We start from the raw sequence: 12946 nt of genomic DNA on the forward strand, positions 1-12946 counted from the left end.
ATATTCGGTCCCAAAAATGAATGGACACAAAAGATTGCTATGAATTCTTTCTGCCACTGCTTTAATCACATCAATCCATTTGTTTTCCGCTCCTGTAAGATAAAAAGACCTGTCCTTTTATTTATTTACGTTGAAGATGTCCTTCAGAACCAGAGCTCTCGTTTCCAGGGAAACCTGCACCTGTAACTGCACCTGCTAAAACTGTGCAGCCCTGCCACACACACACTGCTGTGCAAACACTCCCCAGTGTGCTGAGCGCTCTGCTGCCCCCTACTGACGCCTCTTAGTCTTCATAATTCAAGTAGGAATACATTTCTTATTATCCATTCATAACTTTTACACAGGCTAAACATATGAATGCTGGGAAATTCATGAGAAGACTCCACAATCTGACAAAATACTATCGATCTCAATAATTTTATTATTGTACAATTTAACTTTAAAAACACTAAAAAAACAGATGATAACCATGTGATAATGTGTCATAACCTCAATAACATGTCAACTGTTTTTGTCAAAACAGAATCATGTAACTTTATACCTGTTTTTTTTTTATTTGTTTACTGGCTATTATAAAACACAACAGCAGAGCATGACTGCAGGCAGAAAACTTCAGGGATCTGATTCCTCTGCCCAATAACAAATGAAAGAACAGTGTCAACAGAGCATATCATTTCTGGCTTTTTCCTTGTTTTGAGGAACAGAGAAACAACTTGCAAAAATACAAGAAAAAGAAAAACAAACTTTGTGCATGGAATAAAAAGACAAGCAGAAAAATGTAAATCATTCCAATTGCTGCTGGAATATTACTTTGCTTGGCAATTAAAAACCAGCTCCAAACCAACATAGAAGCTAGTCTTAAAAGAAAGCACAATTTTGAGCTGGTGTTTTTAAATCTGCTGCAGTCCTGATCCTTCAAAATTCTGTTTGATTACATTTTACCTTTCCTGTAACTTCAAACGTATTTATGCATCTCGCTTCATCACGACTAACTGTATGGGATTCAGTGTTGTACAGGCAGCACAGATTTATTCCTTGGTCGTTTCTGTCGAGCACGCTACTGAACAATGCAATTCAAAATCAATTGCCTCGGTTTTTCATCTGGCTTGTGTTTTTATTAGCATGCTGACCATCTCTCCCTACTCGCCTGCCTCTGCACAGCCCTCCGAACAATCCTGCCCTGAAAGACAAACTCGCTTTGAAGGCTGTTAATTACAGCTGTAGAAGACAGGTCTATGCTTGCTGGGCTCTGCTCCTAGATGAAGCTGGTCATTGTCTCATCTAAATATCTTTCCAACAGAAGCTTCTAATAATACCATTAACCTTTCACCTTGAGCCACTGGAGTCAAATCTGTTTGCCCAGGCCAAACAAGAAAAACAAAAACACCAGTAAGTAGCTACCTGCAAAACAAAATAAAAACAGATGTGCTGTTTTAGTGGAAAGGGAAAGTGAGATTAAATCAGTTTACCTATCTGAGAAAAAATCAGTATTGCATTGACAGTACCCCAGCTTTATTCTCAACAGGGCAATCTGGGAGAATAGCATACATTCCATGATAAAACTGAAGTTAAGGACCATCTGCTCCTGAAACTTAATTCATTGATTCCTTTTTTTATTAGCACTTTTTTTCCCTTTTCCCCAGCTGTAAGGCAATTCTTTTTCATAAGACAAAAGTGTTTTGTACATATATTTTTTTTTGTCTCATATTGGCACAGTTAATGAGATGTAGCGTCTCAGTAGGCTTATCACAGTACAACACTTTCCCATTGTAATTCGCTGCAAGGCATTGTACCTATATTGGCCCGAAACCAATCTCACAGCCCCATCCATTCTTTGTGGGGCCTTTACAATTTAATTAGGAGCTATTGACTCACATAGTCATCTAAGCATGCTAGGGGGTGCTTCATGTGCCCAGAATAAAATTATACAAATTGATTCCTTCAAATTGTTCATCTTCATTGCCGAGAGCAATTCAGCAGAATAAAATGTATTTTTTTAAATGTCACTCTATGTGAGGATAACCTAAAATATACACTTTCTGGCCTTTTCAGATTGGCACTATAGCCAGCTATTCTGCATTCTCCCCGTTAAGAATCAAGATCTCTGGTAACTGCAGGGCAATATGTAGTCTCCTTGTCCTAAGCATTTGCAGAAAAGCAAACACTGAAATGTTGCGCAGCAGCAAGGTACTTTAAGTTGCGATCTGACGGTCTCTGGGGATTGTTTAAAAATATTAACCGACCGCGGCTAACAGCTCATTTTGAAAATGAATCCTCAACCTGTGATCCTTTGTAGGAGAATCATGGGGTGCCAGATGAGCAGTATTGTATATCACACAAATAATCAAGGAGCAGATTTAGCGTGACTTTAATGTTGATCTCTGCTCTGCGGGTGCCCCACTGGGGCTCTTCCAGTGAACTGCTTTAATGAATAACAAGGGCACAGCACTGTGGAAACAACACTTCAGCAGAGCTGAGGTTATGTCTGTTGTACAATTCCACCCTCCTGCGGCACATTCTCCCTGTACACCAGCTTCTGGTTTTCATCCATGTTTGCACGTAGATTTCAGATCCCGAAGGTATGTAAGTATCTAGCCCTGTCAGTCAAAGGCCATCTGATGCCCTGCCTCACAGGAAACAAAGGAAGCACATTTCAATGTAAACCCTCAATGTATCAGCCATCTCTTTTCACCCTTAGATGAGTGTCTTTACGTGATTTTTCCACATAAATACTGATGTGTCTTAGGCATATCTCACCATTAATCGCTTCTTTTAACTTTTTTACCCTTTTTCTACCTGGGTCTTAACATTGGTATACATATTCCAACTTAAACATGCATGAAAAGGGCACGCATGACATCTTTTATCTATACTCACATATATGTATACATAGGAACAAGTAATAGGTTTATTCCATGCTGAAAAGAGAAAAAAGAAAACACAACGTTTTGGCTGTGGAGCCTTCTTCGGGTGTATACAGTATATATGTACATACATCTACCATTATATAATTAATACCATATGTATGCAATATAAAGGTATTAATAAGCAACAGTAAAAATGAATACCTGCATAAAAATACTGACATACCCAATACACTGCTGTGTGAAAAAAAAAAATCAGCTGTTTTTCTCTCTGTAGGCAGAGCACTCCAGAACCCTTAAAAATAGCTCTCCAATCCACGCTGCCTGCCAGAGTCACATGTTGCTGGGATATTCAGTTCACTTTCACAAGCAGGAAAGCTTTCTCAGCCCTGTACTCCATCAGACCAAGGACACAGGAGGGGCAGAGTGAATTGAGCCTCAATGAATGTCAATTAAAAGGGGCTTTGTGTTCTCTGAAAGAAGATGCACTACGTCCCCAAGAAGCAAGTGCGCTTAAGCTTCAATTAGACGTACTGTAACCTCGGCTCAGGAATACCATTCTTGTGCTCTGAAAGGACAGGCTGCGGCACACGAGCGTGCTGCTCTGTTTTGCTCTGCGGAGAGTTGGTTTTTTTTGTCGAACAATGCCTCCCGCCATCACCTAATTGAGTGTTCTCTCCTTGCCCATGGACAGGGGGCTGCATTGATTTTGTGAAAGAGGTAATTATGTCCCGCTCTCCAGCCATAGGGCTGCCATTGATCCACATGAATAAGATAAAAAGCTGCAGGCTCCGGCTCTTCTCCAGTGGTGGCTGTGGTCGTGTACATTTATCTAAGGGTCTGGAGGAGAGCAGAAGGGATCTGGCAACAAAAATAAATTTGTGCCAAATATGCCTGCACCATAAACCACACAGATCTTCTGCATACCTTACGGGAGACAAGGCCTGTTAATGTGCACTTTATCTCTCCCACAGTCGGCTTTACAGGACTCTTTGAAGACAATTAGAGCAGAGAGAACTGGATTTCTCAGTCCCTGGGAAACATTTACCAACCCTACCATTTTTGTCAAACAGGTGGTGCGGAGCTTCTGTAATCGCAGCGCAAGCACAGTTAACATCACATTTGCTGCACTGGCAAAACCAATCTGATTGTTTTCTTTCTTCCATGTATACAACAATTATCGACTTCAGCACCCCTCCAGTAATATCAAGCCCCTTTCATCAACAAGCACTAGAACGCTCAATTCTCAGCACCCTGTCACCTCCACTTTCCATAATAATCGCTAAAACACTGCTGTCAGCTCTCCAGCACTGACACCTTGCATGCTAATAAGCAGCCATGAATAAAAAATGATACAAAAAGAGGAGGAAAGAAGATCAATGTGGCAGCCGGAACCGATGCAGCACATCTTACAAAGCCATGATCCATGTTAGGAATTAATAAAGTCTTGTTGTGGAACTGCTGGATCTGAACAGGGACCTTCAGCTTGGAGCCAAAGTAAACTCAGTGTGCTGCAACCGCCAGCCTCTCTCTCAGCCTCCGGTGCCGATACAGGCCTCTCTTGAGCCGCCAGTGGACATGCTATCACTCGGAGGCCTGCTTTGGGGCAGCCACGCTCTACAGAAGCCTTAAGCTCTTGATGTGGAAATATCCAGCATTCAGCTCATGGAAAGTCTTGCGTCCTCTCGAACACTCTCCACTCCTATCCCTGTGGTTATTTCTTTAAAAAAAACAAACATCACCAGCTGATTTCTGTATGGAAGCGTTTCTTCCCAAATGACCATTCTTCCTAAAACATAACCCAAGCATTGAGACTTCATTTCAAAGCTAAGTACACGACGAGATTCCTGCTTCTGATTCATTCTCGTTACTGTTCCCTGGGCAAAACCTTTAGATATCCTAGCCGCACGTGAACAATACTGCTGCCATTCTCTAGAATCTCATCCCAGAGGACCACTGGGGTGTTCACTTCAGTCTGTTAATTGGCTCAAGGAGGCCTTTAAATACTTTGATCAGTAAATACTCTTTTTAAGATGATGACCAAAATAATCACTGGCATGAAGACATAAATCCAAGAAAAACTTTCCAGGTCTAAAGCAAAGTGTTAGAATGCCTCCAATCAAATCTCACCTGTATACAGTCTGTAGATCTATTAAGTCAGCTGACAGGTAGAAATGCTGCAGGATACTGAGATTCTCCTGAAATGGACCATCAGGCTCATGATTATATACTGAGGTCTAACTATAGTGCTTGTTTAGTCCTTAGTTGCTGTTACGAAGAACATTTGATCTTTTGTACTTACCTGAAGTAAATTCTCCACTTTTAACATCTTAAATTCAGTTTAATTTAAATGAAGTTTGCAAAATCAAGTATTTAATTTAATTTCACCACATTTTTGCTGCACCACATTTTTTTTCCTTTTTCTAAATGCTCTTGTAGCTATGGAATTGTGAATCAATTCATCATTACTCATCCCAGGAGGACCAATTCAATCCATGAACTACAAAAAAAAATAAGTTTAAAACAATGACTACAGTTTGGAGGAATGTTTCATAATAAGATTGACAACATATTTCTGTAGTTTATGTGCTTGTGCCAGTTTGTGTCATGAAGTCTCAGTCCAGACAATGTTCTCCTGAAAGATTGTCTCTGGGCTGTATAATTGCCTCACAGACCTCCCTATGCAAATACACACACATGTGATTCCAATTACCAGCCACAGGGAGTATATAAAACCATTAACTGTTCCTTTTATAAACAACTGACTGGAAAGTTTGTGTTTGTAATTGTCTCTTACATTGATCTCTCCATCTGTAATCTTTTAACACGGACATTTTGGGTTTCTTTGTTTAGCATAGCCCTGCTAATGTGTATTCAGAGCAAAAGGGAGCATTTCTTTAGTACTACCCTTAGAAAGAGGTTTAGCCACATATTTATTGCTGGTTATGTTTCTATATTTAAAACAATGGTGTGTAGTCTATATGTTTGTGAAACAGAGAAGATCTGCTTTGCACGAAAACACGTGTTTTATGGATCTCCAATAATTACACACTACAATATTGCAGTTCCATCAGTCACTAGAGATATTTTTATTGATCCTATATGAAGCATAATGAAATATTACTATATAGTTACCAAACCCATTGGTATTCTCTTTTCAGTTGTTAGACATCAACAATTAAATTACAGTGTATGTCCACACACGTACAGACTGTATACTGAGTACACTGCAATCCCCACAACAAGGTACAAAATGTAATGCTCATCACTGAGAGACAGGCATTTAGTAGACAAAGCCTAAGAAGCTGCTCACCTAAAAGTGAATCAGCACTAATTGACAGGCAACTAAGGAGAATGATAATAGATTCTGGATTTTCGCAAGGATGCAGGATCCAGAAGCCAGCTCTCTCAGACTTGTCTTACAGCTCAGGACAGCGCTCGGGAGCAGATTTGGTTTCAGATGACGAACTTCAGAAGAAACCCCTTCAGTGCATGGCGCACAAAGGGGAAGGATCGAGCAGATCAGTTGAGTCATCAGTGAGCGCCGGAGGTGTGGAGCTGAGCTGGAATGAGCTCCAGCAGAGTCAGGGGACTGCTGGGAACTGCTGCTGTCCAGGCAGTGCTGTTCAGATGGTGGCTGCGCTGCGCGGCAGAGTTAGAACGATCCTGTCAGCACGCGGCCTCTTCTTCCAGACAACTGAACACCCCCTTGGGAGCATTGTCAACAAAAGAATGAAGCAGAAATTGCCTGGCTGATGAGCACATTCATTCAGCTGAAGCGGGGGGAGTGAGGGGGGGCAGCCAGCAGTCATAAGCCAGCGCAGAGCAAAGGGGAGCTTTTTTTTTAGGTCTCCTCTGCTTATTTGCTCCATAAACATACCCCAGCAGAGACGGGACAGGCTACCGACTCCCAGGTCTTCACCCCCATATCGATGGGGTCCTGCTGAAGCCACCAAGCAGCAGACTGAAGTCCCAGCTCTCTCCGAGTTGATTTCGGAGACTGGGGTTAGGCTCACAGCCACAGCTAGAAGACATGCCTTTGCATAAATATTTACATTAATCCTTTTTTCCTAGAGTTTGTTTGTCACAACAGCAGGATTTAGTCAGTTCCCACAGCCCTGGTTACAGAATTATAACGGTAAATAACATTAAACAGATCAAATTCAAATAACAGGCAGCATACTGTATACTGCAAGCTGGCTGACTTACAAGTGCTGATAATTATGTCACAATTCATTTGCATCCTATGTACCACAAACACCAGAGTGCAGCAGTTTCTCCAAGCAGAGCAATGCAGGAATGTTGATCACTGAGGGGGTTTTCCATAAAACCATGAGCACAGTGGATCACAGCTGACACACTGCTTATTATTTTAAGGTATTATTTTTATTTTAACTCTAGAAAACTACAGATATATAAAATGAACATATTATACGACAATGACAGTACCCAGATTAATAGCGACCTTTTCCAGAAAGCATCCACTATAGTATGCATATAGCAAATGTGTGTTAATACTCCGGAACTCAAGGCATTTGGTTTTAAGTATTGCATATTCTTTTCTGTGCTCCCTAATTTCAATATCTTCAGAAGCTACATTTCAACATTTTTTGCTGATCTGTAGTTACAGAAGCAATTTTGCTGATCATTATCAATAATAAGTGAAGTAAAATGAGGGGAGCCCAGTAAGCATCTTTCCTGGTTAGCTCAGTCCAGAGTCAAGGTCAGGAAAGAGACTTTGGCTTCGGATCAGGATGGGGGAGGCGTGCAGGATATTGCTGTCCATCGTCACATTCATATTACAAACATGCATGTAGCAGCTCACTGGAAGAGACCCAAGTCGCTATCGGAAGGAGAGAGAGAGACTCCTTTGTGAAACAGATGTTTAATTTTCTTTCAGTGGGGCAGAGAGGCTATTGGAAGGGAATGGAGGGATGTGTTTTAATTCTCCTTTCCTGCTTTCCCATGGTGTGGCGAATGAGTCAAAGCAAAGCAGCCACTGGCACTGCTCAATTAAGTCTGCACAACCTGTCGGCCTCAGCAAGGATCTGGAGAAGTCCCTCTTTTTGACAATATGCTTGCATGTAATGAGGATCCTGGCTGCCCAGAAAATGCTGGATCTGTAACACAGTGTGTTCTGAATAGCTCTGTGAATGGAGGAGTCTCAATATGTCTGGAAGTCTTCTGGCTGTGCCAGCTGTACTATATTTTGACATACTGTATATATATGAAATAACATAGCATAAAATACAATCTATAGTAAGGCAATCAATACACAAACAGCTAAACTACAGGGACACCTATCCTTGTTTATCAGGACAGGTTGAGATTTCTACTACATTTAACATAAGAACATAATAAAGGTTACAAACAAAAGGAGGCTATTTGGCCCATCCAGTTCATTTGTAATATGCACAAGTGCAATTAAATGCTTATTTGCATGTGTGCTCCAAAACAAAGACATTAAAGGAATCACCAAAAAACATAAACACAGAACAGCAGCAACAACAAGTTAAATAACACAACTAAAAACTATAACACACTAACACAATAACAATAACACAACTTTAAAAAATGTCAGACAAGCAGGGTGAGAAAAAAAAGCATCAGTGTGAGCCAGTGGTAGGGGTTGAGTTCAGTAATCTGACAGCCTGTGGGAAGAATCTGTCGCTGAATCTGGAAGTTTGTGCCTTTATGCTCCTATAACGCTTACCAGAGGGCAGTGAGGAGAAAACTGAGAAGCCCGTTCGGCAGTAGGTAACTGATCCTAGGATCTCATCCAGCTTCAACAACATGGATGGACAGCTTGATCTGTACTCTCAAACCTTTGGATAAAGAAATGCCCCTGTTCTCATTTGCTGACTATTATCAATAATAATTCAGTCGGGAGTCAAGATCACTTAATGACCTTGTCGTTCCATGTAGTTTCCACTTGTGTTCTCTGCTTTGTGTTTGACCGTTAAGAAAAAACTCCCCCCCCCAAAAAAAAACATATTAAAACCTAGCTGTATGGACGTTTTCAATGAAGATTTCCCACATCAAAGGAAACAACAGGCAGTCACTAATCTCTGGGAGGTGGGGTGATGTAGAGCAACAGAAAAATAATTATTTCCATAGAGTTACATTTTTCTCACGGGATATGCTCAACTACAGAAACGCAGAGCTGTTTGCTGTCGAACAAAGGTTCGCTGAATTGCAGATTAAGCGCTTGGTGGGGAAAAAAAAAACTTACTAAAAACCATGTTTAAGCTCTAGCAAAATACTAACTTAATTAACAATCGTTTCATCTTGTTACAGATCACACAGCACAGCCCACTAGGAAAGAGCGGTTCTCTGTGATGGCTGTCACATCCTGGCTTTAATATCTCATTACACCCTACTGGAGAAACTGACACCCAAAACACTTTAGAAGCAGAATATTTAAGGAAATTGGGTTTAATTCATTGGCATTAGAATCAAACTCAGAGTTTGCCGGGAGACAGCCGCACTAAGAGCTATAATGTTTTGCTCCAAACGGCAAATGACTTTATGAAAGCAGCAAGCCATCAGAAATAATCAAAGCCCCCGATCCTCCTTCTCTGGGCCTTTCCTGAGCATGGCAGATCTTCACATGAGGGACAGGGAGTAGAAAGAAAGCCAAATGACAATTATCAAATCCCGGAGAAGCAACAGAAGTGCTTTTCATAAATTTTGAAAAGCAAAGTAGCTGAAAGGGGAAGCCTGTTTGATGTCGAAATGGGGGCCTTTGATTTGTTCCTCCAGCCCGCCCCCCTCTTTTTTCTTCTCCTCTTTTTTCCTGGGAGCACAAAACGAATACTAAAGGGGAATGAGGGAGGGGTATGATGGTACGATCCCGAAACTGTAACGACATCTCACTCGGGCCGCTCACCAACAGCGCTGGGAAGCCGAGAGTGCAGTGCAGGACCACTGCGGCTGTCGCTCGGCTTGCCCTCCAGTAGCACTTTTGATTTCGGCTCCCACGCTTCTAAATTAGAGACCTGGAGCTCAGAGGACAGGCTCAGTTAGCAAATATGAGGGCTCCACTTGCCCAGTGCCGGATTTCCCATTAGGCACGGTAGGGCACAGTGCCTAGGGCCTACGAAAGTTTTAGGGCCTACGAAGGAGGGAAACACTAGTGACTAACGAAAAACGAACTGAAAGAACATGCTCGCGATCGACTCTCGGTGCTCCAAATCAATAATCATACGCTATCCAGCAGCTGTTCTAGAAACTAGAAGTATCGAAGCGATGGCCGCTTGACTCACTCCATCAATCACGTGGTTTAGCGTTAAAATAATTTCAAATGCACCATGTCAATCGATGTCATTCAATTGGCGTTGACCCCTCTTTTTGCACATTTCGGAGTGAAAGTGCCTAGGGCCTACGAACACCGAAATCCGGCCCTGCACTTGCCAACGGCTCTGTGTGCAGCCAGACAGATGGACAGACATACAGTAACAGCAGCAGCTCTTGCTGGAACCTAATAAGCGGCCTGCCATCAGGCATTATTAGTACCGTAATAGTTTGCCTGGGGTTTGTTATCAGAGGATAATTTAATAACAGAAGTGCTGCAACAGTGTTATAAGCCGCACAAAAGAAGAAGGCCAGTGGCATAGCCTGATGCTTGCGAGCGAATAAAGCATTGCTCGTTACAGCCGGTTACAGAGGTTGCAATTAATGCGAGATTGTACCATGAAGGTCCCCTGGTAGCTGATCTTTTCCATGGTCACTACAAGCATTCTGGGAAGTCGCACGGAATACAGCCGGGGGTGAAAAATCTTGAATAGCTGGGGCACAGCGGCGCACTCCGTGTACAGCCACGGTCACGCCACGCTCCTCGTGCAGCACAAAGTGCACCGTCATGTCGTGATCAGAAGGACAAAAAAAAAAGAAGCACGGGCTTTGAAAACGATTCAGTACAGATGTGGCGATTGCTTAAGCAGATCAGAGTTTCTCAGCACAGTAACTGTATCATCGGAAAGCTGGACCTTCGTGCATGTTGCCACGGCACGTGAAAGTTGGAAGAAAAGCAGAGATCCATTCTGACTCTGGGCAGATTGTTAATTCTCCAACCCAGGGAACAAGTTTTTCCCATTGTACGTTGCTACAGATAATCGCCGTTGTTCTGAAGCGCGAGAAAACTCTAATTGCTCATCTTCTGTTTCTGAATCCGTACTGTACACAGCAGTGTAATAAACCTGAGCAGTAGAGTACAGCTGGAAACAAAAAGGAGGGTTCATTTATCCCGATTGCTAGTCTGAGAGCCTCAATACAATCAAAACAAAGCAGAAAGCATACAAAGTAAAATAAACATTTTTAGACAAGCTACAAATACTGTCCTACTGAGCAAGGCAACAATGAAATGCAAGCGTGAATTCTAATATGACAACACTATTACTCAAAGGAATTCTTCGTCTTAATTGAACCTGAAGAAAACGGGCATGCATGATGTAATTAGCCCCAGGTCTAGGAGCTGCACTGAAGGCCCATGGGAGACTAGCAGGTGGAGCCTTGCAGTGTCACAGCTGAAAACCACCAGTAATTGGCAAGGGTTCAGATGGGCTGAGGGATGGAGCTGGACAGACTCACCACATGCTGTCCCTTCAGAGTGCGGGCAGTCCCTGCAGGACCAGAGGGACGTATGTCGGAGACCCATCATGTTACAGACCTCAAGCAGGCGATTGACCTGTCCAGCAGAGAGCCTGCCCTATACAGATCTGCTGTCATTAATCATAGACCTGAGTGCTCTACAGAAACAGGAATCAGGAGTTGAAGCTGCCAGACACACCACACTTGAATAGAAATGCACTCAAGACAACAGGATAGGAAGAAGCTTTAATCAAGGAACTGAAGAGGTGTCAGTGAGGCCAGAAGGGGGCGCACACCCTGCGGTCTGTGTGGGTCCTAATGCCCCAGTATAGTGACGGGGACACTATACTGTCAAAAAGGATGAGAGATAGAAACAAAGGTCCTGACTCTCTGTGGTCATTAAAAATCCCAGGGTGTTTCTCAAAGTGTAGTGGTGTTAATTTCCCATTAGACTTTACCAATCATGGCCTCCTTATAATCCCCATCTCTGAACTGGCTTCATCACTCTGTTCTCCTCCCCACTGATAGATGGAGTTTGGTGAGAGTACTGGCCCACTATGGCTGCCGTCGCATCATCCATTGGTGGTGGTGGAGGAAAGTCCCCCTTAACTGTGAAGCACTTTGAGTGGAGTGTCCAGAAAAACACGATATAAGTGGAAAGAATTCTTATTATTACAAGGAGCTTTTACCCTTGATTAAAATTAAAACGTTTCTGTATGTCAACTGAGGAAGATGTCAGAGTGACAAGGTTTTTGTTGTTTGCATGATTAAGGAGAGAGAGCTTCTAAAGTACCCCCAAAATCAATCTGAAATAAAGTTGCAGGAGAAATTCTCTGAAATTCTTTAAATGTTAAAATAACCACTTATTGTGAAAAGAGGGACAAAAGGGTCCTTAAGTGAGCTTCAGATGTCTTTTGCTGCTTATCCTCTTATTTCTCGTTGCTGCCAAAGAACAAGGCAGGTTTAACAGGTAATCCCTCCTCACTTTAGCACAGCCCGAGGCTCAATTAAACCTGCTCCGTCAGGCCAGATGCTCTGCACTGTGGACGCTCTGTCCCTGAAGCCCTCACGTGTCCCGACTCAGATGATCTCAAGCCTGTGTGTCCCAGCACAGATAACAACAAAACAGTAGTTTCCATGTGGAGGCTGAGGCTTCTCTGGGTTTTAATTAAGAGATTAATGTTTTGCTGTTGTGCTCTTCAACAATATAGATTTTTCAATGAGATCATAGGATTAGCTGCATTTACATTGTATTAGGGCAAGTCAAAGCAATAGCATAAAAGAAACTTCAGGAGTAGGAATACAGTACATGCTGCATTTTATAGTTTGAGGTTGCTATACTGTATAATAAGGAACATTATCATGTTTTTTTTCCATGATTAGAACTGTATTTCTTTCACATTAAATGTGACAGTCAGTTGTCAACTTTTTTAAAAACATCTACTGTAGATAAGCAAACAGAGGTCTGCTACATAGTATCAGCTAAATAAATC

The 12946-nt window shown here is 42.2% G+C and overlaps 1 protein-coding gene across 1 annotated transcript in view; it reads right to left on the reverse strand.

The window, feature by feature from the left end:
* The window catches only part of dok4 (docking protein 4), a 48492-nt gene that overhangs the window by 10214 nt on the left and 25332 nt on the right, over positions 1–12946 (reverse strand). The window lies entirely within an intron of this gene.

Source organism: Atractosteus spatula, chromosome 21 (genome assembly GCF_055471065.1).
Source record: "Atractosteus spatula isolate fAtrSpa1 chromosome 21, fAtrSpa1.hap1, whole genome shotgun sequence".
In the NCBI taxonomy this organism is placed as follows: domain Eukaryota; kingdom Metazoa; phylum Chordata; class Actinopteri; order Semionotiformes; family Lepisosteidae; genus Atractosteus; species Atractosteus spatula.